The sequence below is a fragment of the Schistocerca americana genome, chromosome 1 (assembly GCF_021461395.2).
Source record: "Schistocerca americana isolate TAMUIC-IGC-003095 chromosome 1, iqSchAmer2.1, whole genome shotgun sequence".
Classification (NCBI taxonomy): domain Eukaryota; kingdom Metazoa; phylum Arthropoda; class Insecta; order Orthoptera; family Acrididae; genus Schistocerca; species Schistocerca americana.
In genome coordinates this window covers 1107174538-1107201299 of record NC_060119.1, presented here as the reverse complement: position 1 = coordinate 1107201299, position 26762 = coordinate 1107174538, and positions in this window count along the sequence as shown.

The following is a 26762-nucleotide window of genomic DNA, read 5'->3' as shown; positions in this document are numbered from 1 at the left end:
GTTCGAATCCTCCCCCGGGCATGGGTGTGTGTGATGTCCTTAGGTTAGTTAGGTTTAAGTGGTTCTAAGTTCTAGGGGACTGATGACCACAGATGTTAAGTCCCATAGTCCTCAGAGCCATTTGAAACATTTGCATATACTGCGTCTTGTCTTTCTGCTTACACCATCCTTTGTTCCTCGTCGGTGTTGCCTCGCCCACCGAGGGTTTAAGTTGCCATGCACAACAATCTCCCGTTTCATTTGTACCCTGAAAATAACGGGGTGTTCGACTGTCGAAATAATGACACTTGTCGTGGACGTTTGCCGGCTGCATTCCTGAAAGTTACTTAAACATTCAATACATTTGGAGGCACAGGAGTTTCACTTCAGCTAAATAATTGCGAAGTAGTAATCCTAATACGAAGAGTGTTCAATAAGTTATGCAACATGTGGTGTTACCGCAAGGCACCACACTGGGCTGTCTAGGTTGTAGGCTTCAAATCGGCCGCGGTCCGTCAGTACACATCGGACCCGCGAGTCGCCACTGTCGACGCTAGCAGACCGAGCGCCGCTACTCGGCTGGTCTTACGAGACAAGCTAGCGCTCTGGCCAGTTGTACAGCCGACTTTAATAGGAATGGTTCACTTGTTAGAGCTTCAGAGACCTCATTTGCCGAGGCGCTAGTTAGCATAGCCTTCAGCTAAGTCAGTAGCTACGGCCTAGCCAGGCGCTACATACACTTCATGCATTGCCAATTGATCTATATGTGTGAAGCAATCAGAACTGTAAAGCAGTATTCGCAGTTCACTCTATAACTGCACTTGTAAATGTTATTGTACAAAGTCAAGATCGACGTTCATCGGTGATGCTGAATTAAAGCTAAGTATTTAATTGTATTCCTGTCTACTAACTTCTAATCGCCTAAGATGTTCCAGATACATCCCGTCAAGTATAGTTCATTGATCGTCACGTCAGCCTACGTGATCAACGCGTGCAATAATGGCCACCCCTTGTGATCAGACTAAGAGTCATATTGCGTGATTCAGTCGGGTCACCCTTTTTACATGAGGCCCATAGTTCCGCCTCATACATAACACAACACATTTTTTTCCGACCAGTTTCGGCTGAAAAATGCGGAATTTGTTGCGGCACATCACGGAGGTATTCTCACGTCAGTGCCAGTAGTTTCATGAGGTTTCTACTAGTGCAGCGCTATATGCAGCCTTCAATTTGGCGTCCGTAACGGAGGTGCGTTCCAAGCAGAAAGCTGTCACCGAGTTTTCTTTGGCGGGAACTCAGAGCATTGCAAATATTCCTAGGCGCTCGCAGAATGTGCTCGGAGGCCTGGCAGTGAACAAAAGCACGGTGAGTCGTTCGGCGAGGCGTCTGTCATTATCGCATCGAGATGGTGCAAACCTGTCCTATCTTTCCCGTGCCAGCCGGTCGTACACACCTATGCTACCCCCAGGAAATTGAAAAAAAGCCTTCACCGTGGACGTTGCCACAAAAATGCAAATGAACTTCGCCTTCTTCGTGTGAAAGTAAGGCCTCACACAAGCCTGCTCACTGAAGAGGAGCTGACAAAACTTCATTGGACTGTTTCTCCTCAGCCATCCCACAGCCTGCATCTCGTGCCTTCCAACTTCCATCTGTCTGACCCAATGAAGGATGCACTCTGCAGGTACGTGGATGATGGAGAGCTTATTAATGAGGCAAGACGTTGGCTCCGACGTCGACCAGCAGAATGGTACCATCTGGGCATACAGACCCTCCCAGAAAGGTCTGAACTGAGATTACTTGAAAAATAGGGTGTTGCACTGAACAGCCGGCTGCTGTGGCCGAGCGGTTCTAGGCGCTTGAGTCCGGAACCATGCTGCTGCTACGGTCGCAGGTTCGAATCCTGCCTTGGGCATGAATGTCTGTAATGTCCTTAGGTTAGTTAGGTTTAAGTAGTTTTATTCTAGGTGAGCGATGACCTCAGATGTTAAGTCCAATAGGGCTTAGAGCCATTTGTACTATTTTCTTGCACTGAACAAATATTCCGTGAAAAATAAGATTTTGTAGTGTAAGTAGGCTGTTTAGGTTTTTATGTTGGTAACGCCACGTAGCGCTCTATACGAAAATCACTGGCTGCGCTGTGTGCAGTCTGTGGTTGATTGGCATTATTGTAATATTCGCCATTGTAGTGTTGGGCAGTTGGCTGTTAACAGCGCGTAGCGTTGCGCAGTGGGAGGTGAGCCGCCAGCGGTGGTGGATGTGGGGAGAGAGATGGCGAAGTTTTGAGAGTGGATGATCTGGACGTGTGTCCATCAGAGACAGTAAATTTGTAAGACTGGATGTCATGAACTGATATATATATTATGACTTTTGAACACTATTAATGTAAATACATTGTTTGTTCTCTATCAAAATTTTTCATTTGCTAACTATGCCTATCAGTAGTTAGTGGCTTCAGTAGTTAGAATCTTTTATTTAGCTGGCAGTATTGGCGCTCGCTGTATTGCAGTAGTTCGAGTAACGAAGATTTTTGTGAGGTAAGTGATTTGTGAAAGGTATAGGTTATTGTTAATCAGGGCCATTCTTTTGTAGGGATTATTAAAAGTCAGATTGCGTTGCGCTAAAAAAAATTGTGTGTCAGTTTAGTGATGATCAGAGTAAGTAAAGAGAGAAACGTCTGAGTACGTTCAGTTTTCCTCAGTTGTTTGAAAATCAAATAACGTAAGGGGTTTACCAGCACAGTAATTTATAAATTTTTCTAAGGGGATATTTCAGTAGCAAACAGAGTGGGGAATAATATGGCGTATTGGAATCCTGAATAAAAGCACCCTGCTTTCAGAAAAAAAGTGCTGCATTAGTTATTGGACGCGTCCCGTAATTTACAGAGGAGAGTAAAGACGGCTAGCAGCCGACTTGGACACTGCCTTGCTGAAGTACAGCCTCACATATCCCCTGGACAGCGGCATGCGTCCGACTGCCCCTCCCTGCCCCAGCTGCCATTTATTAAATGTGGGCCACGAGCAGCAGTGCGAGTCCCCCCCACAGGATCACTCGAGGTGCTCCTGCACGCCGCCACACAGGCCTCACGCACGCCACAGAGCCCTGCGTGAGAGCACGGCTAATGAACACTTAAGGCACGGCTCCCGTAGACAGTGGCGGGACTCCCCCAGCCGCAGGGCGGACTTCCCCCGCTGGCGTGACGAGCCGCCGTCGCCGGCGCTGGCTCAGCGCTGCGCACTGTGCGTGCCCTCGCGACCGCCTCTTGCTGGTTGCAGGGGCGAGGGCGAGTGTCGGGTTTCCGCTCTGTAGCTCTACTTGTACGTGCAGGGGCGCCAAGAGAGCAGGCGGACGCGCACCCACGCACCCACGCACCCGCAGCAGAAACACAGACGCTGCTCGCAGCTCCTTTTGTCTTGCGGATCTCCAGTACTGACAATGCGAGACTGCAACAAAGTGCGTGCTAGCTTCACCTGCGGCAGACCACCAGGGTTGCAAACCGTCCCGCATTGTAAAATGTTTCCTGTACTGGGGATTAAGAAATTATAGGTCTCCTATGCGATAATGGCACGGTATGATACAGTTGAGACCTTCAGATGTTGATCTTTCTTGCGCAATGTAACTGTAAATAGATTCCCTCCTTAATAAACTGAAAATAACTCCACGACACAGGTACGGATTCAAATGGTTCAGATGCCTCTAAGCACTGTGGGACTTAACATCTGAGGTCATCAGTCCCCTAGACTTAGAACTACTTAAACCTAACTCACCCAAGGACATCACACAGCCGGCCGGAGTGGCCGAGCGATTCTAGACGCTACAGTCTGGTCGCCGGTTCGAATCCTGCCTCGGGCAAGGATGTGTGTGATGTCCTTAGATTAGTTAGGTTTAAGTAGTTCTAAGTTCTAGGGGATTGATGACCTCAGAAGTTAAGTCCTACAGTGCTCAGAGCCATTTGAATTCGAGGCAGGATTCGACCGTAGCAGCAGCGCGGTTCCGGACTGAAGCGTCTACAACCGCTCGGCCACGGCGGCTGGCAGGGACGGATTCCTGGCTGGATATAGTGGAGAAAAGGGTCCTATGGGCATGTGTCCAGAGATGCACCATAGCCACTGTAGATTGGAAAAGAGTACAGGTAGTCCCACTCTTCAAGAAGGGTCGTCGAGCAGATGCGCAAAACTATAGACCTATATCTCTGACGTCGACCTGTTGTAGAATTTTAGAACCCTTTTTCTGCTCGCGTATCAAGTCGTTTCTGGAAACCCAGAATCTACTCTGTAGGAATCAACATGGATTCCGGAAACAGTGATCGTGTGAGACCCAACTCGGTTTATTTGTTCATGAGACCCAGAAAATATTAGATACAGGCTCCCAGGTAGATGAATATCAGACCAGCTGTGTGGCTGGATTGAAGAGTTTTTAGCAAACAGAACACAGCATGTTGTTCTCAATGGACAGATGTCTACAGACGTTAAAGTAACCTCTGGCGTGCCACAGGGGAGTGTTATGGGACCATTGCTTTTCACGATATATATAAATGACCTAGTAGATAGTGTCGGAAGTTCCATGCGGCTTTTTGCAGATGATGCTGTAGTATACAGAGAAGTTGCAGCATTAGAAAATTGTAGTGAAATGCAGGAAGATCTGCAGCGGATAGGCACTTGGTGCGCAGGGAGTCGCAACTGACCCTTATCATAGACAAATGTAATGTATTGCGAATACATAGAAAGAAGGATCCTTTATTGTATGATTATATGATAGCGGAACAAACACTGGTAGCAGTTATTTCTGTAAAATATCTGGGAGTATGCGTGCGGGACGATTTGAAGTGGTATGATCATATAAAATTGATTGTTGGTAAGGCGGGTGCCAGGTTGAGATTCATTGGGAGAGTCGTTAGAAAATTTAGTCCATCAACAAAGGAGGTGGCCTACAAAACACTCGTTCGGCCTGTACTTGAGTATTGCTCATCAGTGTGGGATCCGTACCAGATCGGGTTGACGGAGGAGATAGAGAAGATCCAAAGAAGAGCGGCGCGTTTCCTCACATGGTTATTTGGTAAGCGTGATAGCGTTACGGAGATGTTTAGCAAACTCAAGTGGCAGACTCTTCTAGACAGGAGCTCTGCATCGCGGTGTAGCTTGCCGTCCAGGTTTCGAGAGGGTGCGTTTCTGGATGAGGTATCGAATATATTGCTTGCCCCTACTTAGACCTCCCGAGGGGATCACGAATGTTAACTTAGAGAGATTCGACCGCGCACGGAGGCTTTCCGGCAGTCGATCTTCCCGCGAACCATACGCGAGTGGAACAGGAAAGGGAGGTAATAACAGTGGTACGTAAAGTGCCCTCCGCCACACACCGTTGGGTGACTTGCGGAGTATAAATGTTGATGTAGATTTAGATGTAGATGAGACTGATGAATAACAGCTCCTTTGACCACGTGCTGTGTGTTCCTTGTGGGTTATAGGCTGTGTGATTGACGCGGCCTACTATAACCAGCAAAATGGTCCGGTATTCATTTAGGGAACAAGCCGAGATGGTGCTTGAGTACGGGCAAGCAGATGGAAACGGTCGAGACGCAGCACGACTATAACAAAACAAGTGCCCTCGCAGACACCAACCGCATCACACAACATTTCAGCCACCTTTCGTGCTTTTGTGTGATCCTGGGCCCTTCCAGACAAGCGAACGTGCAGGGAGGCTATGCTTACACCAGATCTGGAGGATCGGGTTTTACAGGATATTGATATGAACTTTAGTACAAGCTCCAGGCTAGTGACGCGCCAACACAGTGTAAGCCAAAGTACGATTATATGTATTCCACATGACAACCGCTACTACCTCTATCACCTCCAATGAGTGACAGATTATCAGAAGTGGATTTCCCTCTACGGGAAGGAATTTGGCAACGGATTTTGCTCCAGATCACCACAATTATGGGATTTCTAACATCAGTCCTCTTTACCGACGACGTAACTTTTACCGTAACTGGCATCATCAGTCTGCATAATCGTCATCTGTGGGTTACACACAATCCTTGGGGAATCGTTGAGTTGTCTCGTCGGTATCGGTTTAGGACCAAATTGTGGGCAGGAATTCTTGCTATCTACAGACTTGGACTGGTTATTATTCCACAAGGCCTCGACGGTGGAACGTACCGGGGCTTTTTGTAGAATACTCTGCCTGTGTTGCTTGAGAATGTTGCTTTAGCAATACGACATGTCATGTGGTATCTGCATAACGGAGCACCACTGCACTTCACCATTAGAATTCACCGACACCTCAACAACATCTTTCCCAGACGCTGGTCAGGACGCGGAGGCCCTGTAGCATGGCCTGCTCGATCACTGGACTTAAACGTCCTGTACTTTTACCTCTGGGCCAATCCGAAAAGCGTTGTGTATGCTTGTGTGTGCTGAACCAGTTCCTGAATGTTCAATACGCCTGTGACGCTATTCGGAGAGAAGCCGGAAAGCGCGAAAGAGTGCCGCAATCAATGATGAGACGCATGAACACGTGCACTGTATACCATGGAGGCCACTTTGAACCTCTCTTGGGACATGGCTGCGCTGCAGCTCTGTGCTGTCCTTGCAGTTTGTCCGTTTTATTGATGTTCACCCTATACAGGGCGGTCCATTGATAGTGACATGGCCAAATATCTCACGAAATAAGCATCAAACGAAAAAACTGCAAAGAACGAAACTCGTCTAGCTTGAAGGGGGAAACCAGTTGGCGCTATGGCTGGCTCGCTAGATGACACTGCCATACGTCAAACGGATATCAACTGCGTTTTTAAAATATGAACCCCCATTTGTTATTACATATTCGTGTAGTACGTAAAGAAATATGAATGTTTTAGTTGGACCACTTTTTTCGCTTTGTGATAGATGGCGCTGTAATAGTCGCAAACGTATAAGTACGTGGTATCACGTAACATTCTTCCAGTGTGGACAGTATTTGCTTCGTTATACATAACCCGTGTTAAAATGGACCGTTTACCAATTGCGGAAAACGTCGATATCACGTTGGTGTTTGGCTATTGCGATCAAAATGCCCAACGGGCGTGTGCTATGTATCCTGCTCGATATACTGGACGACATCATCCAAGTGTCCGGACCGTTCGCCGGATAGTTACGTTATTTAAGGAAACAGGAAGTGTTCAGGCACATGTGAAACGTCAACCACGACTTGCAACAAATGATGATGCCCAAGTAGTTGTTTTAGCTGCTGTCACAGCTAATTCGCACATCAGGAGCTGACAAACTGCGCGAGAATAGGGAATCTCAGAAACGTCGGTGTTGAGAATGCTACATCAACATCGATTGCACCCGTATCACATTTCTGTGCACCAGGAATTGCATGGCGACGACTAAAAACGTCGTGTACAGTTCTGCCACTGGGCACAAGAGAAATTACGGGACGATGACCGATTTTTTGCACGCGTCCTATTTAGCGACGAAGTGACATTCACAGCGGTAACGTAAACGGGCATAATATGCACTATCGGGCAACGGAAAATCCACGATGGCTGCGACAAGTGGAACATCAGCGACCTTGGCGGGTTAATGTATGGTGCGGCATTATGGGAGGAAGAATAATTGGCCCCCATTTTATCGATGGCAGTCTAAATGATGCAATGTATGCTTATTTCTTACGTAATGTTCTACCGATGATACTACAAGATGTTTCACTGCATGACAGAATGGCGATGTAATTCCAACATGATGGATGTCCGGCACATAGTTCGCGTGCGGTTGAAGCGGTATTGAATAGCACATTTCATGACAGGTGGATTGGTCGTCGAAGCGCCATACCATGGCCCGCACGTTCACCGGATCTGACGTCCCCGGATTTCTTTCTGTGGGGAAAGTTGAAGGATATTTGCTATCGTGATCCACCGACGACGGCTGACAACATGCGTCAGTGCATTGTCAATGCATGTGCGAACATGACGTTAGGCGAACTACTCGCTGTTGAGAGGAATGTCGTTATACGTATTGCCAAATGAGTTGAGGTTGACGGACATCATTTTGAGCATTTATTGCACTAATGTGGTATTTACAGGTAATCACGCTGTAACAGCATGCGTTCTCAGAAATGATAAGTTCACAAAGGTACAGGTATCACATTGGCACAACCGAAATAAAATGTTCAAACGTACCTACATTCTGTATTTTAATTTAAAAAACCTACCTGTTACCAACTGTTGGTCTAAAATTGTGAGCCACGTGTTTGTGACTATTACAGCACCATCTATCACAAAGCGAAAAAAGTGGTCCAACTAAAAAATTCATATTTCTTTACGTACTACACGAATATGTAATAAAAATGGGGGTTCCTATTTTTAAAAAAACCCGCAGTTGATATCCGTTTGACCTATGTCAGCGCCATCTAGCGGGCCAACCATAGCGCCATCTGGTTTCCCCCTTCTAGGTAGACAAGTTTCGTTCTTTGTAGTTTTTTCGTTTGACGCTTATTTCGTGAGATATTTGGCCTGGTCACGATCAAAGGACCACCCTGTATGAATACGAGCTTAGCGGAATTTTGTCTTTTCATTCAAGAGAACTGGGCTGTAAATAATGGGGAGGTATAGTCTTTCCTTCACCTGCAAAGTGAGCAGCCTTTCCTGGAAGGACGCTACAAGTGCCGTATAGGATGACTAAAAGGGCCCTCACACGCTCAGTACTTATTACCTGGTAATAATTGTGTAAATGTATTGCGCAAGACTGGTAGGCCAAGAACGGCACAATATTATTGCACATTGCTTATGCCAGGGACACACCAGCTTAGAACTCTGCCTTCGTAGCGAACGTGTCGGCGCTTGGCGATGTGGTAGTTGTACGTTTTGCAACTGAGTTGCTTTATCGTAAAACGGATGAAATAAGATTGAAAAGTTTCCAGTACACATTTTACGGAATCAAGAGCCTATTCATTGCAGAACCGATTCGTAAAATACAGCAACAGCTAATTTTGTTACAATTTAAACAAATGAACCGTGTATTTTATAGTGTACATGTGCTGTTTTCTATATATTTCTCTACTATAACAACAGCTGTAAACGAAATAAAACGATTATTTACTGATTACTGATTGCAAGCTTGTATTATCTTATGTCCGTAGTGTGGCAACTTCTTTGCCAAATCTGAAAATTGCTATAAGTAAAATAAAAATTTCTGTTTACTGTCATGACACCACGCTCTTCAATTTCCTTTGCTGTTGTGAATAATGAGGTGTCTGGTGTTTCGTAATCAGTCATGAATTTTGTATCTCAAAGCACCACATGATTATTTAATTTGCTTTCTCCAGCATACTCCCTGATCTGTTTTCATTTACTTTTTTCAGTTATTTGTGGAAATTCGTACGGAGAGAATTAAATTTCTCTCGACCTCTGCAAGAACAGCCAATTGACCAATTGTACGCTTAGACGGTACAATATACTACGCAACATACTGAGCAAGTGACAATATTTTTAAAGCTCTGCAGTCTCCTTGAGGATACTGCGCAAGGCGTCAACACCCTACTCAGCGGTCATTATTACTGTGAAATATTAGGTATCTCGCAATACATGCTGAGTGTAAGAGGATCCTTTAAGAACCAGTTTCTCCTCTAGCAGTATAGAACAATGTGCAAAGATTTACACTGATTCTGTCCATGTTTGTTTCTTGCGTATTTATTAGAGCTAATTCATATAAAACATGCTTAACGCCAACAACAGCTGTAAGCGGGAGGTGCAGGTTATGTTGCTGGTTCAGCATTACTAATGCTTTTCATTGATATTATTTCTTGTCATTGCCTTTGATTGAGTTCATGCCCATTGTTTGCATTAATGTCTTTTGAGCGAATTTAACTCAGTTGTTAAGAATTTTCCTTGAATAACCAAAACAGTGCGCCTGCAGCCACCCGATTCTGCATCCCAGCAGATCGTACTGTGTTGCAGGTTTTCATCAACAGCAGGCGTTTAGATCGATTCATACTGCAGCATGACAGCCGCTGTTGATACAAGATCTTCGACCAATGCACTCCCATTCCGTCTCCCGTGATATCTGCAGAAAAAATAGCATCGACGTGTGTTGTTCCCGGGTATCATGTTAACGACATCAAATCGGAACCGTATAGCAGAGATTCCAGCAAGGAAAACAGGACTGTTCCCTGATTCTCATGGCACACCTGTCACACATCTCCACCGATTGTAAAGTGTCGAAATTATTGTAGAAGCAGTTCTTGGGCAACACACTGGACGGCGTCGTGAAATCTCGCACAATATTTCATCGGAGCAACTGACCGACGTGTCACTCGAGAAACACGTTTGCAACAAGTCCGTCGACAAAACCTAAGGAAACACATGTCGAAATTACGTTATTTGCTGTTTATTACACCGCTAGATCATTTGCCTATTAGAGCAGGAAAAACTGTGTCGTATTTTTCAGTCATCGATTTTAGATTCACATACTTACTTAATTCCGGGCCATTTCGTCCTGTGACATGAAGTCATCGCATTGAGCTTTGACTGGTATGCTGAAGGAAATCGAGTTGGTCTGAAATTGGGCAATTTAGGGTTCCGTATCTTAATCGGAAAGGTCGACGGTACCTCGATACAGTAAAAAATTGACGGTTGTAAGTCACTGCAATCAAAAGAAGCGACCTTTATGTCACTTATTTTGATACTCGAAACCTCACTCATCAAAACGTAAAGGATATTTCCTGTTGACCTAGAATAATGAAGTTTGTCAGGAAACAAGGTTTCACAGTACAAGCAAAGGAAAAAAATTAGAAAATTTTTAATCTTTAATTACATCATACGAAAATAAATTTTTTGTCATTTATTATCTGACTGTACGTCCGTCTCTTAAGACCATTTTTCCATAGGAACGGGTTGACTGCCAAGTTGAAATTTATGTCGCATGCTGAGGTCTTCAGTACCATGGAGTTGTAATAAACGTAAGCTTGTAAGTCAGTGCAGTCAAAAGATACGGCACTTTAATGGTTCAGATGACTCTGAGCACTATGGGACTTAACATCTGAGGTCATCAGTCCCCTAGACTTAGAACTACACTACTGGCCATTAAAATTGCTACACCACGAAGATGATGTGCTACAGACGCGAAATTTAACCGACAGGAAGAATATGCTGTGATATGCAAATGATTAGCTTTTCAGAGCATTCACACATGGTTGGCACCGGTGGCGACACCTACAACGTGCTGACATGAGGAAAGTTTCCAACGGATTCTCATACACAAACAGCAGTTGACCGGCGTTGCCTGGTGAAACGTTGTTGTGATGCCTCGTGTAAGGAAGAGAAATGCGTACCATCACGTTTCCGGCTTTGATAAAGGTCGGATTGTAGTCTATCACGATAGCGGTTTATCGTATCGCGACATTGCTGTTCGCGTTCGTCGAGATCCAATGATTGTTAGCAGAATATGGAATCGGTGGGTTCAGGAGGGTAATACGGAACGCCGTGCTGGGTCCCAACGGCCTCGTATCACTAGCAGTCGAGATGACAGGCATCTTATCCGCATGGCTGTAGCGTATGGTGCAGCCACGTCTCGATCCCTGAGTCAACAGATAGGGGCGTTTGCAAGACAACAACCATCTGCAGCCGGCCGGTGTGGCCGTGCGGTTCTAGGCGCGTCAGTCTGGAACCGCGTGACCGCGACGGTCGCAGGTTCGAATCCTGCCTCGGGCATGGATGTGTGTGATGTCCTTAGGTTAGTTAGGTTTAAGTAGTTCTAAGTTCTAGGGGACTGATGACCACAGATGTTGAGTCCCATAGTGCTCAGAGCCATTTGAACCATTTGAACCATCTGCACGAACAGTTCGACGAGGTTTGCAGCAGCATGGACTATCAGATCGGAGACCATGGCTGCGGTTACCCTTGACGCTGCATTACAGACAGGAGCGCCTGCGATGGTGTACTCAACGACGAACCAGGGTGCACGAATGGCAGAACGTCATTTTTTCGGATCAATCCAGGTACTGTTTACAGCATCATGATGGTAGCATCCGTGTTTGGCGACATCGCGGTGAATGCACATTGGAAGCGTGTATTCGTCATCGCCATACTGGCGTATCACCCGGCGTGATGGTATGGGGTGCCATTGGTTACACGTCTCGGTCACCTCTTGTTCGCATTGACGACACTCTGAACAGTGGACGTAACACTTCAGATGTGTTACGACCCTAGGCTCTACCCTTCATTCGATCCCTGCGAAACCCTACATTTCAGCAGGATAATGCACGACCGCACGTTGCAGGTCCTGTACGGGCCTTTCTGGATACAGAAAATGTTCGACTGCTGCCCTGGCCAGCATATTCTCCAGATCTCTCACCAATTGAAAACGCCTGGTCAATGGTGGCCGAGCAACTGGATCGTCACAAGAGGCCAGTCACTACTCTTGATGAATTGTGATATCGTGCTGAAGCTGCATGGGCAGCTGTACCTGTACGCCATCCAAGCTCTGTTTGACTCAATGCCCAGGCGCATCAAGGCCGTTATTACGGCTAGAGGTGATTGTTCTGGGTACTGATTTCTCAGGATCTATGCACCCCAATTGCGTGAAAATGTAATCACATGTCATTTCTAGTATAATATATTTGTCGAATGAATACCCGTTTATCATCTGCATTTCTTCTTGGTGTAGCAATTTTAATGGCCAGTAGTATACTTAAACCTAACTAACCTAAGGACATCACACACATTCATGCCCGAGGCAGGATTCGAACCAGCCACCGTAGCAGTCGCGCGGTTCCGCACTGAAGCGCCTAGAACCGCTTGACCACAGCGGACGGCTACGGCAATTCCTGTCACATATTTTGATACTCGGAAATTCAGTCATCAAAACCTATGCGATACCCCCCCCCCCCCTATTGCCCTAGAATCATGAAATTTGACAAGAAGCAAGGTTTAACAGTAAGAGCAAACGAGAAAATGGTTTAATTTGTAGTTATATCGCAGGAAAAAATTTTTTTGTCATTTTTTATCTGTCTGTCTGTCCGTCTGTTGAGATGTATCAAAATGAATTTTATGTGACGTACTAAGATACGTTTACGATGTAAAACATTTAAGCTTCTAAGTCAAAACAATCAAAATATTCGGCCATTTATATCATATATTTTAATGCTCGAAAACTCTTCCATTTATATGGTTCTTCCCGTTCACCTTGAATCACATAATTTGGCAAGAAGCAAGGTTCCACATCACAAGTAAAGGAAAAAGTCCGACAGTTGTTAATTTGTAATTATAACACAAGGAAAAATATTTTTTGTTGTCATTCGTTAACTGACTGTCTGTCTGTCCGTCTATTAAAACCCCTTTTCCTCAGGAACTGGTTGACGTATCAGTTCCCTTCTCCATCAACGCACTCAAAAGATACAGCCATTAAAGTCGTATATTTTGATATCTTGCCAGTATCTGTGTCACTAACAGGCAAAAATCGTCGAAATTCTCGAGTCCCGAGGTTGTTGGACTATCTACATAGATAATTAACTTTGTGCGAATCCTGCTCGCACTCATCCGGATTTTTCTTAACTCTCAGATTATTGTCACCGTAATGGATGCCGGGGTTACAAGATCTACCACTCCGTATTTTGCAGTAAGGCTGTTCTGTGTTGCTGACGTATTTTCCGAATTTCGCCACCGGTAATCTTGTTGGATGAATCCAATTCCGCAGTGAGGAGCGAATATACACATCCCCTCAGCAAGACGAGGGCGCGTCTCTGGTAAGCTAAAAGGATGGAGACCTTAATACGGCCCGGCTGTGCACTCTCCACCGCATCCCTCCGCCGGTGGCTGACATCGAGCGACGTGTTTGGGGTTGGGGTCCCGTTGTGATTGGCTGTACCGCTGTTGCGTATCTCTTTTCCCTCCTTCCCCCACACTCTCGCCTGGGGGCTCCATCTTGTATCATTTCCAGCTCGGAACGCCAACTTTGCGCCCAAGTGGACACAAAATTTCCAGACGCAGATTGGCTTCCGCCAAGTTTAACACCCCTCTGCCACTCACACCATTGCTGCTTCACTTACCCAGGCTGTTGGCCGAGTGTGCTGTTACTGCTACAACAAATCGAGAGAGAAATATGGTACATAGGAGCTTGTCTTTAGGTGTGAATAAGCAATTTATCAGAAGTGCGAAACGTTACTGACCAGAACATCGCTGGACTGGGCAGTTTTTTAGGTTAGATGGCCTCGGGCAAGTACAGAAAGGGCAACAGCCTCAAAGGGTGCGGGGTAAAGTCAGGACATGCGGGGATCAAGCAGCAATCGCTATTGTAATTGTAAACTGTCGAAGCTGCGTTGGTAAAGCACCGGAACTTCAAGCGCTGATAGAAAGCACCGAAGCTGAAATCGTTTTAGGTACGGAAAGCTGGCTGAAGCCAGAGATAAATTCTGCTGAAATTTTTACAAAGGCACAGACGGTGTTTAGAAAGGATAGATTGTATGCAACCGGTGGTGGCGTGTTTGTCGCTGTTAGTAGCAGGTTATCCTGTAGTGAAATAGAAGTGGATACTTCCTGTGAATTATTATGGGTGGAGGTTATACTCAACAACCGAGCTAGGTTAATAATTGGCTCCTTTTACCGACCTCCCGACTCAGCAGCATTAGTGGCAGAACAACTGAGAGAAAATCTGGAGTACATTTCACATAGATTTCCCCAGCATATTATAGTCTTAGGTGTAGAGTTCAATTTACCAGATATAGACTGGGACGCTCAGATGTTTAGGACGGGTGGTAGGGACAGAGCATCGAGTGACATTATACTCAGTGCACTATCTGAAAATTACCTCGAGCAATTAAACAGAGAACCGACTCGTCGAGATAACATCTTGGACCTACTGATAACAAACAGATCCGAACTTTTTGACTCTGTAAGTGCAGAACAGGGAATCAGTGATCATAAGGCCGTTGCAGCATCCCTGAATATGGAAGTAAATAGGAATATAAAAAAAGGGAAGAAGGTTTATCTGTTTAGCAAGAGTAATAGGAGGCAGATTTCAGACTACCTTACAGATCAAAACGAAAATTTCTGTTCCGACACTGACAATGTTGAGTGTTTATGGAAAAAGTTCAAGGCAATCGTAAAATGCGTTTTAGACAGGTACGTGCCGAGTAAAACTGTGAGGGACGGGAAAAACCCACCGTGGTTCAACAATAAAGTTAGGAAACTACTGCGAAAGCAAAGAGAGCTTCAAAGCAAATTTAAACGCAGCCAAAACCGCTCAGACAAACAGAAGCTAAACGATGTCAAAGTTAGCGTAAGGAGGCCTATGCGTGAAGCGTTCAGTGAATTCGAAAGTAAAATTCTACGTACCGTCTTGACAGAAAATCCTTGGAAGTTCTGGTCTTACGTTAAATCAGTAAGTGGCTCGGAACGGCATATCCAGACACTCCGGGATGATGATGGCATTGAAACAGAGGATGACACGCATAAAGCTGAAATACTAAACACTTTCTTCCAAAGCTGTTTCACAGAGGAAGACCGCACTGCAGTTCCTTCTCTAAATCCTCGCACAAACGAAAAAATGGCTGACATCGAAATTAGTGTCCAAGGAATGGAAAAGCAACTGGAATCACTCAACAGAGGAAAGTCCACTGGACCTGACGGGATACCAATTCGATTCTACACAGAGTACGCGAAAGAACTTGCCCCCCTTCCAACAGCCGTGTACCGCAAGTCTCTAGAGGAACGGAAGGTTCCAAATGATTGGAAAAGAGCACAGGTAGTCCCAGTTTTCAAGAAGGGCCGTCGAGCAGATGCGCAGAACTATAGGCCTATATCTCTGACATCGATCTGTTGTAGAATATTAGAACATCTTTTTTGCTCGCGTATCATGTCATTTCTGGAACCCAGAATCTACTCTGTAGGAATCAACATGGATTCCCGAAGCAGCGATCGTGTGAGACCCAACTTGCTTTATTTGTTCATGAGACCCAGAAAATATTAGATACAGGCTCCCAGGTAGATCCAATTTTCCCTGACTTTCGGAAGGCGCTCGATACAGTTCCGCACTGTCGCCTGATAAACAAAGTAAGAGCGTACGAAATGTCAGACCAGCTGTGTGGCTGGATTGAAGAGTTTTTAGCAACAGAACACAGCATGTTGTTCTCAATGGAGAGACGTCTACAGACGAAAGTAACCTTGCTTTTCACAGTATATATAAATGACCTAGTAGATAGTGCCAGAATTTCCATGCGGCTTTTCGCGGATGATGCTGTAGTATACAGAGAAGTTTCAGCATAAGAAAATTGCAGCGAAATGCAGGAAGATCTGCAGCGGATAGGCATTTGGTGCAGGGAGTGGCAACAGACCCTTAACATAGACAAATTTAATGTATTGAGAATACATAGAAACAAGAATCCTTTATTGTATGATTATATGATAGAGGAACAGACACTGGTAGCAGTTACTTCTGTAAAATATCTGGGAGTATGCGTTCGGAACGATTTGAAGTGGAATGATCATATAAAATTTATTGTTGGTAAGGCGGGTGCCAGGTTGAGTTTCATTGGGAGAGTCGTTAGAAAATTTAGTCCATCAACAAAGGAGGTGGCCTACAAAACACTCGTTCGGCCTGTACTTGAGTATTGCTCATCAGTGTGGGATCCGTACCAGGTCGGGTTGACAGAGGAGATAGAGAAGATCCAAAGAAGAGCGGCGCGTTTCGTCACAGGGTGATTTGGCAAGAGTGATAGCGTTACGGAGATGTTTAGCAAACTCAAGTGGCAGACTCTTCTAGACAGGAGCTCTGCATCGCCGTGAAACTTGCTGTCCAGGTTTCGAGAGGGTGCGTTTCTGGATGAGGTATCGAATATATTGCTTGCCCCTACTTAGTCCTCCCGAGGAGATCACGAATGTAAAATTAGAGAGATTAGAGCGCGCACGGAGGCTTTCCGGCAGTCGTTCTTCCCGCGAACCATACGCGAGTGGAACAGGAAAGGAAGGTAATAACAGTGGTACGTAAAGTGCCCTCCGCCACACACCGTTGGGTGGCTTGCGGAGTATAAATGTAGATGTAGATGTAGACAAGAAACACTAACGGAATGGATGCTTACTGAAAGGCGACGTGGCTGTGACGCGAGAAGCACAGCAAGGTGGGTGCGCGGGACTTCCCCAAACATCCGTGAAGCACTACCAAAGATATATAAATTCTCCAAAATGAGTAGCATAATTTTGGACGGCAGATGACACTTATCCTGTATATTTATGTATAATTAGAAAGATTACGGGCTGGCAACTGTTGACTGGTAAGCCTGAACATATTTTGTTTGAGTGGGGAAAATATACCGATTTTGCACGAGGAGTGGACATAATAGGTGATGCTGTGTATGTCGTAATCCGTGAAGAGAAAAAATGGTAGTCGCTTGATAAGGGAACAACGTTGTGAAAACCAAACTGGGACACAGGCATCTTCTTCACTTTCAGGTATTAGGTGTGACAGCTGTCACGTTTTCGTGACACAGTCTCATTCGTGCCGTCTCTAACTGATTCTTCCAAGAGTTCTTGTTCCGCATGATACCCATTTCACGGCTTGTAGTGGTAGTCGCCGCACTGGCATTCTTCCCGCATGGTACTTCAGTTGATTTTTTTAAATTCATCCATTATATCGTTTATTGGTTCGACTTTTAATACTTTGCTTGTATCTCGATCTTTTTTATGTAGTTTTGTACATCCTACCAGAGCTCATAGGAAACTCTATTCAAATGCATGAATCTATTTCTCTGTCTTTCTGTTTCGATCCAGGTCCAATTGCTGTAGAGAAGTACAGGAACTGCTATATTGTAGTCGTATAAAGTGTAATTCCAGTGTCTTTCCACATCTTACTTTTTAAGTCTTTTTACACTGCCACGCATACATTGGAATTTTACAAGCTTTTTATCCTCGGTTTAATCTTCTAGATAGTAGTATAATATTCTACCTCACAGCAGGTCTTGTCATGGGTTAGGCCTCTTCGACTGTTGTCTGTCCGTAGACAGTCTTTTAATTTCTGAATATTTGTCTCTTTTTATATTGTGCAGCATTTGATATCTTCTTTTTCCTCTTCCCCTTTTTCCTGCCACCATTCCTTCTATTCCTTCCTTCAATAAACAGTCTCTCCTCAACCAATTTCCAATTCAGTTCCGTTTTCTCTTTGTGATAACTTTCAGCATGTTTCTTTCTTCTCCAACTCTTCTTAATACTTCCTTCATTTCACTTTTCCATTCTTTTCCATATCCACATATCTAGTGCCTCCAATCTTCTCTCATCTTCCTTCCTCAATGTCCAGGTCTCCGCACCATATAGTGCAACGCTCCAGATGTTGCTTTTGGCAAGTCTTTTCCTCAGATCTTTTAGTGGTCCACAAAGTAATTTCTGTTTCCTCTTGAATCCTTACTTTCTTTTGTTGCCATTGCAATTCTGTTCCTAATTTCTGTTGAGCAATACATATCATCCATGACTACACTTCCCAAGTAACTGAAGTTATTCACTTGCTCTATTTCCTCTCCCCCTATTTTCATACGGCATTCTCTCCCCTTTCCTCCAATTACCATGCTTTTCGTTTTCTTCTTGTTAATCTTCAAGCCAGATTCTTCTAATTTTTTGTTTAGATCATCTAACATATGTTCCATCTCTCTTGCACTCTCTGTCATCACAACCATGTCATCTTCAAATCTTTTACACTCGTCTCTCCAACCTCCCATTACAAGCTCCTCTCCTTTCATCAAAACTTTCACTAACAATTTTCTCTAGATATATATTGAACAGTGTTGGTGATGAACAACAACCTGGTCTTACACCTCTTCCCATTCTATTTATTCACTCATAACACCTCCTATTCTTACTCTTGCTCTCTCGTTCTAACATAAATTTCTAATTAGCCGTCTATCCATCCAGTCCTGAGGATTTCCATCAGTTTGTCCCACCTTACACAGTTAAAAGCCTTTTCAAGATCAATGAACACAACATACACCTTCACTTTCTTCTCTATGTACCTATCCCCTATCACTCTCAGTAGCCCAATTGCATCTCTAGTTCCCACTTCTCGCCTGAAGACAAATTGTTCATCTCCTATTACGCAATTCAGCTTCCCATATAGCCTTCTGTTGAGCGTCCTCGGCAAGACTTTGGCTGCATGCGATATCAAGCTCACTGTTCTATGTTACTCACACTATTTGCTGTTCTTTTTTTTTCTATACGTATTAAGATACTTTCTGTAAAGTCCTTTGGCACATTTCCTGTCATGTATATTTGATTACAGAATTCAATCAACTCCCTGTTTCCTTCTTTTTCCAATGACTTTAACAGTTCCACAGAAATCTCATAAATTCCCATTGCCTTTCCATTTTTCATTTCCTTCATAGTTTCTTCACTCTCATTAGTTAGTATTGCATTTCCTTTGTCATCATCCGCAACTTTATCTTCTTCTTCTATCCCTAGGTCTTCTTCACTTGGTCGGCTGTCTGCAGCGTATAGCCATTCTATATATTCTTCCCATCTTCTCATTATTTCTTGGGGTTCACTCACCATTTTACCGTTTGCTGCCTCTACATTCTTTAGTCCATTGTTGTTTCCCTTTTCCCTGAATGTCCAATCCATTGCTTCTTTGTACATCAAATCATATTTTCCTTCTTTCTCTAATTTCTCTATCTTGTCACACTTTTCTATCATTCATTTCTCCTTTGCTTTTTCTGTCTCCCTTTTTAATTCATTATTTAACCTCCTGTAGTTGCGCTTCCCTTCTTCTGTCTCTCAGTTTTCCATTTCCTGTGATCATCCATCTTGATTATCATATCTGGTGTTACCCATTCTTTCTTTACTTTTTTCCTTTCCTTGGCTCCAAGCGTTTCCTTAGCTGCCTTTTTGATTCCATTTTTAAAACGATCACATCTTCCTTCTGTGCATTCCGCTTCCTGTCCTTGCATCATGATTTCACAATATGCATTCTCTAATTTTTCACAATTGCGTTTGTCTTTCAGTTTCTCAAAGTTAATGTGCTCTTTCTTCTGTCCTTTCCAGGTTCTTTTCAATTTAACTAGAAACATAGCTACTACTAACATACGATCTGAATAAATATCTGCCCCTGGATAGCTTTTGACACTCTTTAGGCAATTTTGGTATCTTTGTTGTATCATTATGTAATCAATTTGGTATCTTTTCTTGTCGAATCGAGATATCCAAGTATACCGTCCTCTTTTGTGGCTATCAAATAGAGTATTTCCAGCTACCATGAAATTTTCATTGCAGTGTTCCAACAATCTTTGCCCTCTCTCATTTCTTTTTCCCAGTCCAAATTTTCCCAGAGGTTTTCCTTCTGGTCCTTCACCAACTACCGCATTCCAGTCACCCATTATAACAACATCTGCATTTCTTTTCTCTCTCTCTGCTAAGTTTTCTATCGTCTCATAACATTCTTCTACCTCTTCATCTGAACGATTACTTGTTGGCATATAGACCTGGATGATAACTATGTCTTTCCTTTTCCCTTTCAGTCTCATCATCATTATTCTTCCACTAACATATACAACCTTGATAACATTGCCCTTCAGTCTTTTACCTATCAAAATCCCAACCCCATACATTCCATGTTTATCTTCACCTGAATAGTACAACCGGAAGTCGTCACTTTCTAGTTCTCCACAACCTCCCCATCTCACCTCACACATTCCTAGTACATCCCATTTGTTTCTTGTCATTTCATGTTTGGCGTTTTCTAATTTCCCTTCCTGGAGAAGATTTAAAACATTCCAAGTCCCAATCGTCAATAAGTCTTTCTTCTTCTACTCCTTCCTTCCTTTTCCATTTGCCTTAGTCTCTGGAGTCCTCGTTGTATTCCCCTCCTGGAGATCCGATTGAGGGGAAGCTTTATCTCCGGAATATTGTACAAGGAGATCCATCCCGTATTCTAGATAAAGTATTGATATCCAAGACAATTAAAACTTTTTCATCTTCTAATATGTTGTAATAAATGACAGCTTTTGATCATGTCCAACTCCTCTAAATGCTGTTACTACTGTCTTGTCAGTATCGATCATCATATTATAGTATTGTCACAATAAGTTCAGGTTTGCAGTTTACTTTCAACATTATTTAGAATTATCTGTTCACCAGCGAACGCGTCAGGTTAGCTGAGGGCGCTAATGCGTTGCTTCCTGGACTCGGGTAGGTGCACCCAGCCCGGATCGAGTCTGCCCAGTGAATTAGCGAAGAGGGCTGGTGTGCCGCCCATCCTGGATGCGGCTTTTAGACGGTTTTCCACATCCCACTAGGTGAATCTCAGGCTGGACCTTAGGGTGGTAAAATATGAGGGTGGACATAACATCAGTATTTACAAAAAGCACACTATTAGAGATAATATCATTAATAATAACTCATGTTACCCAGAAAAGTACAAGCATGTTTTTTTCCATTTAATGCTCTGCAGGATGATTAGGTTACCGCTATCAGAACACAATTTTGGAAAAGGACTTAACACTTTGAAATATATACTTGATAGACGTTAATTTGATCCACAGACTGTAATGAGCTTATACAACAACAAATTAAAAGAGAAAGAAACGACTGATTACTTTGAAATTACCTTGGAAAAAGAAAATGAGAAACAAACCCCAAATATGCAGTTCTTCCTTATTGTTGTTAGGTCTCTGAGAAAATTAAACAGTTTTTTAAAAGAATAAATATAATTTTATCATTTCCAAAAGATAACAGGCACCCACATGAGAGAAAACAAGTACACTTCAGGTAACAATGTAAAGCAAATGGAATTATTAAACAGAGTCGATAAAGGTGATAACATGAACCTGTTAGAAGCTTGATTTCTTAATGAAGAAACTCATTTGATATATTGAAAAGTTTACTTATGACTGGCTATGGTAAGACATTGACCCAAATATATTTATAATTTCAATTTACATTCCCCCCTCCCACTCTTTCACCCTCTATACATGTTTCGATCAAAATAGTTTTGGCAGTGTAACTTTGCATAAATAGCTGTTAAAGAGTAGTGTAAGTAATACCTCATATTAATGATATGTATTTTATTATTGTCATCCAACGATTTTTATCGTGTGTCAACTGGCAAAATTAGACTGATGTCCAAATTAAAGCAACAAATGGTTGTTTCCCCGTCCTGTGTCTAATTCACGATATAATCATACACGCTGTCAACCAGATGTCCATACGGTCTTTTTCTGCATGGAAGATGGCATTCCAGTCAGTGGACAACCATGCCATTGATGATGTCAGATCATCTATAAAACGATGTAGTTTGCCGGCTAGTCCCACATCCACAATGGTTGTGTACAGAGTTGCAGATGGTGAAGTATGGCACAGAGAAGATTCATTTATTTTGTTTATTTACCCATCTGTAGACAATCAGGATTGTATGGTTGTTGTCAACATAAGTATATACAATAGGTACACAAATCTATAATTATCACAGTCGTAATTCATGAATACTGTAACAAATGGTTCAAATGGCTCTGAGCACTATGGCACTTAACTTCTGAGGTCATCAGTCCGCTAGAACTTAGAACTACTTAGACCTAATTAACCTAAGGACATCAAAAACATCCATGCCCGAGGCAGGATTCGAACCTGCGACCGTAGCGGTCGCGCGGTTCCAGACTGTAGCGCCTAGAACTGCTCGGCTATTCGGCCACTCCGGCCGGCAATATTGTAACATAAAGATACATTGTTAAACTACTTAATGACACAGTTGATAATTTTTACATATATCTATATATTTACGTCATTCCAAGTAATCCTTGATAGTTATCTATTTCGCTTATGTCTCTGATCCCTTGAGGAAGATCGTTGAACAATTTAATTCCATTATATAACATGCTACTTTGTGTTTGATTTGTTTTCCCGATAGAGGTGTAAGTGTTGTCCGTGTCTGGTTTATGGGCATGTATGGAACTGAAACTTCCTGGCAGATTAAAACTGTGTGCCTGACCGAGACTCGAACTCGGGACCTTTGCCTTTCGCGGGCAAGTGCTCTACCAACTGAGCTACCGAAGCACGACTCAAGCCCGGTACTCACAGCTTTACTTCTGCCAGTACATCGTCTCCTACCTTCCAAACTTTACAGAAGCTCTTCTGCGAACCTTGCAGAACTAGCACTCCTGAAAGAAAGGATACTGCGCAGACATGGCTTAGCCACAGCCTGGGGGATGTTTCCAGAATGAGATTTTCACTCTGCAGCGGAGTGTGCGCTGATATGAAACTTCCTGGCAGATTAAAACTGTGTGCCCGACCGACACTCGAACTCGGGACCTTCGCCTTTCGCGGGCAAGTGCTCTACGAACCGAGCTACCGAAGCACGACTCACGCCCGGTACTCACAGCTTTACTTCTGCCAGTACCTCGTCTCCTACCTTCCAAACTTTACAGAAGCTCTTCTGCGAACCTTGCAGATCTAGCAGTCCTTTCTTTCAGGAGTGCTAGTTATGCAAGGTTCGCAGAAGAGCTTCTGTAAAGTTTGGAAGGTAGGAGACGAGGTACTGGCAGAAGTAAAGCTGTGAGTACCACCCGTGAGTCGTGCTTCGGCAGCTCAGTTGGTAGAGCAATTGCCCGCGAAAGGCAAAGGTCCCGAGTTCGAGTCTCGGTCAGGCACACAGTTTTAATCTGCCAGGAAGTTTCATATCAGCGCACACTCCGCTGCAGAGTGAGAATCTCGTTATGTATGGAACTGTTTATCGGAAAATGGTCAATGTGTTTTTTTTATGTATATTAGTGTCTGCAAAATGTATTCACACGGAACTGCCAGTATACTCAGAGATTGAATAACTCCGTGTAGTGGGATCTATTGCTACTTTTCGGCCCTTTTTTGCAACTTAGACATTGTTTGACTGTTTTGCTCTGTTGATTCCCAGAAGGATATGCCATAACTAATTATAGAGTGGACATACGCAAAATACACGGTTCTAGTACACGAGACTCTCTGTGATGGAAGGCCATATAAAGAACGGAGGCCGCGCGGGGTAGCCCTACGGTCTATGGCGCCTTGCCACGGTTTGCGCGGCTCCGCCCGTCGAAGGTTCAAGTTCTCCCTTGTGCACTTGAGTGTGTGTTGTCGTTAGCGTAAGTTAGTTTAAGTTAGATTAAGTAGTGTGTATGCCTACGGACCGATGACCTTAGCAGTTTGGTCCCATAGAACTTACCAAATTTATAAAGAACTGAAGCCGGACAGTCACAAACTGATGTGGTCCGATGGCTTAGTGTGAATCACTCTGTTGTTTCTCGAATGTGGCGCCTGTTTATAGAGACCAAAACTGTATCCCGAAGACCAGGGCAGGGCCGACCACGTGTGGCTTCAGAAGAGAGGATCTTCATCGGCTGTAAGGACACGATAGTACCGCCTTAGTGCTGCGTGGCAACTAGCATGTGAGTTCGCATCATCCACTGGACGTGTTGTATCGAGGCAAACGGTGCACAGAAGTTTCGGCAGAGTGGCCTTTACTGTCGGAGACCTACTCTCTACCTCTGACGCGTCTTCGCAGAAGGGAACTTGTTGAGTGGAGTCGAGTCATCAACATGCCACCTGGCCAGTCGAACAGTGGGCCAATGTTGTATCCTCAGATGAGTCCCGATTTAGCCTCCAGAGTGATTCTCGATGGATTCGCATCTGGAGGGAACGTGGAACACAATTTCGAGACCCAGGCATTGTGGAAAGAGACAGAGATCGTGGAGGATCCCTAATGATGTGGGCAGGGATTATGTTTGCCACTCGAACCTCTATTCATGAAACTGTACGTGTGAATAGACAAGGTTGAACTGCTGTCAGGTATCGTGACAAGTTCTTATCACCTCGTTTACGTTTGTAGCGAGATGCAGTGGGCCCAGACTTCGTATTGATGGACGATAATGCTCGACCTTATAGAGCATAGGTGGTTGATGTTTTCTGGGAAACGGAAGATACTGCACGCAAGGCGTGGCCTGCTTGCTCTCCCGATTTGAATCCCATAGAGCATATCTGGGACACACTAGGGAGATGGCTTGCATCACGTCAGCATCCACCAACTACTCTCCAAGACTGCGAGCAGATCTACAAGAAGAATGGGCGTTATTGCCTCAACAATAGATTAATGACATCATTCACCGTATTCCCCCTCCTTGTCAGGCCTGTATTGCTGCCACAGGTGGTCACACTCCATACTGAACACATTAACCAGTTGTCGGAATGTGTGAGCATAGTTGGAAAAAACGAAGAACATTTTTGTCTACCGTTATGTACGTTGCAGTTGTTTACGTTCTGAATTGTTTGCGTTGTTTCTACTTTACTATACTCGGTTTATACGGTTTTGTGGCAAAATAAACGCAACCTTTCAAAATTTCCATTTGTTGCTTTAATTTTGGACACCAGTGTGTACTGATTACCTATCGGTATACAGTGTTTTTAAGTCACTCAATGTGCTTAAACCATAGTTCCTAGTTGAGTTCTTAACGTCTCATACCCTAGACATCCCCCCCCCCCCAAATTATATATGCTGTTGCTGACGCCTTTGATACATGGGTTTTATATGTCTCACATCTCTCCCACCCTTTTTACAATTTTACAATTCCGTGATGTAGAAATGTTTAGCTACTTTTAATATGTATCTTTCATTTGCCGTTATGAACCTCCTACAATAATGTATGCACACACATAGTATAAATATTAAGTAATATGTATATACATCATTGGGAGAGGCTGTGGAGATATAGAGTATACTCTACATATATACCTGAGCCCTTCCCCCTCTTTTTAAACTCTTAGAGTTTTATGAAGTAGGAATACTTTCACAGTTGGGTCGTTTGGATATGACAATATATGTGTACATATTACATGATGATGGATAATATAAGATCTATTAGGCATATACCAGGTTCAAGTTACTGGTAAATTAGTTTAATGAAATTGGTTAGTGATGAACAGTAGATCACACATTTTGCAAGAATATGAATAATTACAGTTTTGTATGACACTATTACAAGTGATTGTAGTGTTGTTTGTCGCAATTGTTTACACTGTGTTTATCCCTGAACTTCTGATATGGACTTGACATTGGAATTGTTTAGGTTATTGTTTGGTTTTTATGTTCTCTGTTTTTAGTGGTCTTGCATCTTATAATGTTTCAACATTACATGTATATGCTAATTTTTTTATTATGGTGTTCTCATCAAATCGTTGGTTTGTTAAGATATTGTAACATAACTGTATTTTTTGATAGTATCATGCGCTTACATAATATTGTATGCAGAATGCTGTTCTTCGTTTGGTTACACTATTTGTATCATCGACCTCTGATATGATTTTGAGTTTGAGTTGTTTTGCTACTGCCAGTCTAAATGATTCATGATAATTGGATCGCCTAATATAACTGTTTAGTATTACATAACTATGTACATTTGTATATGATGTAATTCTTACGAAATGGTCAGTTTGTTTTTATCAAGTGGCACTGTAGTCCCATGTTACACTGCAACAGTATCACGTGACTGTTGTATTCCATATTATTGTATGTGTCTCTGTATGTTTTTGTATCTGGTGGTTTTCACCAAATTGTTGGTTTGTTTTATCGTGTGGCATTATATCACGTATCATTGTAATAGTATCATGTGACTATTATATTACATAATATTGTATTGAAAAGAAGTGAAGAAGAAAATAGGAAAATAACCATAATAAGAAGGAAACAAACTATTTTTAAAAAAAGATTAAAAAGAAAAGAAAATGTACTGTGGAAAATACATATTTTTACAAATTTGCATCTTCTTTTGTTGTTTTTGGTTTATTGTAATTTGGGTGCCTATGTATCTCTCTGCGATTGTGA